At 45.3% G+C, this 4327-nt stretch overlaps 1 pseudogene; it reads right to left on the bottom strand.

Moving 5' to 3' along the window:
- Window positions 1-3198: 3198 nt before the first annotated feature.
- Window positions 3199-3708, bottom strand: LOC146822763 (coiled-coil domain-containing protein 28A pseudogene; annotated as a pseudogene).
- Between the last annotated feature and the right edge of the window lie 619 nt (window positions 3709-4327).

Genomic DNA, 4327 nt, shown 5'->3' with positions numbered 1-4327 from the left:
CTGGGGAGGGAGCAGTTGGATTCCTATACACCTGATTTGGGTCCCAGTGATGTGTTGCACCCATGGCGTACTCCTTAGTTCATGGAGGCAGGCCAGTGCAATCCTTGATGCTTGCTTGAAATCTACAGGTCATACGACTTCACAGTTGCAGGCAGCAGCCCGATCCTCACAGCACTCTTAAAACTGGGAGCCTTTTCTGGCATGCGAGGTTACCGCAAACCTACCAACCAAGATGTCGGCACTCACTGCATAGCAGTGCATACCATGATGGTCCTTCCTGGCATATGGGGTTGATGCAACGGAGCGGCACATGCTTTACTCATCCCGCACAACACTCTGCTCATGGCTATCTTCATGGCGGACATCTCTTGGCACACGGGGTCACCGACTTGACTTGAATCTGCACACAGGCATCTACCCAGCAACAGTTTCTTCACACCTCGCACCAGGAATCCACTTGACAGGACTCCCTATTGGACCTTGCTCCCTCCGATGATCTCCTCTTCTTCACAGGGTGCACTGGTCTTGGCAAGCTGGTGCTTCATGACCCACAGCAGGTGGTCTTGGGTGCCTTGTGTGATGTCCCCTCACCCAGCAGAGATACTGGCAGCCTTATGTTGGGGTTCTGCTTCATTTCAAGTAGACACTGGTCATCTCCCTCTTCCTCTTGAAAGGGCGTCTGTCTTAGCAAGAGAGACTTTAAAGCTGATAGTCCAACAACACAGGCCATGGGAGTAATTAGAGCTCACACCTGGATGTTAGCCACAGTGATATGTGAATCAAAATGTTCATCTGGGCACCCAGCCCTACTTTTTATGATTCTCTAATCAGTCCCATCCCCTTATGCAGATGTGTCCAAGCCCCTTCCTTCTGATCTCTCACTGAATCAAAGAGCACCCTTTGAAGTGAACGGAGTGAGTCTCTCTCCCTTCTCCAGTGTGTCCCACCCAGCTCACAGGAATCCAGCAATACACAAATCTGTCTAAGTTGATTGCTCTACTACCTAATGTCTTCACCAGGCAGACCTGGGCCTCCCAAAATGGAACCTAGGGTCCTGCATGTAATGTACCATCATAGACACACTTGCCCTCAGTGTATGTACATAGCATACACATTGTCCAGCACTGTTACTTCCGTGTACTGTACCACCGCAGGCACACATACATTCAGTATGCACATTCACTCTGTGTGCACTGGTCAGTACTGCAGCCTTTTCGTAGTGTGCCACTTACAGGCATACATACAACCAGCATACACGTTTACCATGCACGCTATACAACACTACAGCCGTCATGTATTGAAATTCTCGCAGGTGCACATACATCTAGTATATGCATTCACCATGCACGCGCTGCACAGCACTACATTTCTCATGTAATGGACTTCTCACAATTATACATGCACCCTGTACATGCACTCACCACTCATGCACTGTGCAGCACTTTACATCTAACTGATGTAGGCCAAAGGCTGAGTTAAGCACACAACAGCAGAACTTTAAAAAGGTGAGTGACCCTGTGGGCCTCACTCCAGTGACAGAGTTCAAAAAGGACCTGTTCACTCCTACAGATCACTACAGAGTATACTGCCACCACCGTGCTCGTGCTGCTTAACTCCTTGTAAAGGTGATAGCCTGCCACTGCTATGAGGGAGCGCTTTGGGTGCCCCTCCTGGTTCAACAAGACATCAATCCATGAGACAGGCCTATGTCATGGTGCACACACGTGATCCATGTTTGCCTATGACAACAAATGTCAGCTTTGAGGATCCAGATAACAGTACAGTTGGGTACTCAGGGTAGCAGGGCATCACCATGCAGAGCACATATTTGTCCCAACACCAACTATGCAACACATTGAAAAATTCAACCTGCTGGACAAGTTCCAATAGAGTTTCAGACCTGGGCACAGCCCTAAAACAGCCATCCTACACATTATGGATGACACACTCAAAATCCTTGATCACAGTGATTCGCGCCTTGCAATCCCCAGCTTGTTCTTTGCTTTTGATAAGTCTGTCACAACAGGCTCTTGGAGTTACTGGAGCACTGAATGGGAATGTCTGTAAGAGTGTTACACTGGTTCACCTCTTCTCTCCATAATCGATCACAACAAATCAAAATAGAGGGATCACATTCCAACCCATCCCCTGTCACACTTGGGATACTCACAAGATCAGGAGGCAGCTGCTTCCTTGGAAGTGTTAGCTCCTTCCTGCTAGGGCCACTGAGATTCTGAAAAAGAAAACCTATGACTGCACCTCTTCTTGATCGACCCCAAGAATCTGGAACTCTCTTCCTCCAGAAGCATGTGCAAACCCTTCACACTCAACCTTCATGCAGGATGTCACAATCATCTTATTTAATGGATTCCTTCAACAATATATCAAATTCAGGATCTTGCCTGATCAGTTGGACACTGGAGCCTCAGGAAAGGTCAGTTAGAGGAATCCCACTTGTTACAAACATACTACTATATCCTCACCCAAGGGGGCATGAGACTGTGTACATTTAGTTTTCCTTTATTATATCTCACATGTTATCTGTGTTGTAATGGGATGGGGGTTCTCTCTGTCCAGCACTCTAATATCCCTTGGGTCTTGTTCACACTTTTAACATTTTTCAAAATAAATAAATTACACAAGGTCAAGTTAATTTTTTATAGGCATGGGAAGATTAGGTGATTTTTCCCAGAATGACTGGATGTTGCATTGATGCTGAGACTCAAACCTGGTTCCCCAGTTCCAAAGTTGGCAGCTCTAGTTGCAATACCACATCCTTAATAGAAGGAGGGTGGCATGGGGAAGCCACATGAAATTTCAGCCCAATATTGGCTCAAGGTTTCAACAGGACCTCGAGCTGGGACAGAGGTTGGGGTCGGACTTGAGCCTGGCTAGAGCTTTCAGTGGCATGCCCACCTCTAACACAGAGGTGCAGTGATCACAATAACCACCAGAGATTCTATGCTGTAAAATAGTGCATCTCTCAATGATGAGTTCAAATTGCGTATATTTTTCATTAAAGGTGTGCGTTATTTGATATGCCGTTACCTGGAAGTGAAAGACCAACAAAATAGTTACTTAATATTTTGTTCTTTTTAGCTTCCCCTTCAAACCCGCCCTCTCGCTCACTGACCCCGCCCCCTACGCAATCAGGATTGAGATTCCCATATGTTTTTTAATGCACTTTGACTGCTGCCATCAAGGCAGTCTTTCACATTTTAATTTTTGCATTGATGAATTCAACTCTTTCGGATCTGTAAGCAGCCGGTCAACATTGGAATCACTGGCAAAAAAGAATTCTCTTCAGTAAGCTCAAGCTATCCATAGAGTTCCAAATGCAAGTGGGTCAATTTCTCCTGTGTCCCCCGTACATCTTCCATCTGCTTTGTCCAGCACTCGTTACCAAAGACATGCAGCGTTCCAGAGTGGAAGTCGTTCAGGAGGCTCAGAAGTACCTTCTCCATCTCTTGAACATCAGATAGGAATGCTGTGGATTGAAAAAGATGAGGCCCCTTTAGACTCGCCCTGAGATCTCACTATTTTGATCCTCTTTTCAATTTTGGTCTTTAAGCAGCAGGCTGTGCTGCAGTGTTTGAATGGCCTGTGCTTTTAATGGTTGACACAGCATTTTTGCTATCAATCTCATCTAAAGGTGGGTGGCTAGGCGGAGATTTAAAGACTTCTTCTCTTTATTTTGCGGTCATTCATTCTACATTTTGGTTTCAAGTAATCTTGTATCTTCTCGTTGTACAGATCACATGCAACTCCGCTTACTGGCCATTGCCCATTATTGATCTTTCCAGGGAAATTTGTCCCTAATATCAGTACTTCCAGGTTACACAACAGCCCATCCCATGATTGAACATATTCCTAGATATTTTGTGTTGTGTAGTTGACTGATTTACAATTATTATTAGAAAAAAAGGATGTTGGGAATGTCATTGAAGACAATTTAATGGCAGACCAATTACTTTTCTTTGGACGATCAATAGATTACCTCAATAATCCCTAAAAAATGTGTAAATCAGGGACAAACACTGATTCAAATAACGTGGCTGGATCAGTGCTGGTACATCACTCATCCTTTTTGCAAATACAAACCATTTTATATCTGTCAGAACTACCCCAGGAGTCAAAATATATTCAGCTACGCCCCCAACAATGACTTGTAAAGTAATCAGCCTCTAAACTCCGAGTTACTGATCAGTGGTGTAGCACGTAGGGCGTCATGAGCTCTAATGCAAGCAACGAGAACACCTCCACCCGAGTTGAGTGGTAAAAGAGTGTCACAACTAGGATGTAGTGAACACCTCATTCTCCAGAGCCC

The sequence above is a fragment of the Triturus cristatus genome, chromosome 5_2 (assembly GCF_964204655.1).
Source record: "Triturus cristatus chromosome 5_2, aTriCri1.1, whole genome shotgun sequence".
Taxonomy (NCBI): Eukaryota; Metazoa; Chordata; class Amphibia; order Caudata; family Salamandridae; genus Triturus; species Triturus cristatus.
This window is presented reverse-complemented; position numbering and strand designations above follow the sequence as displayed.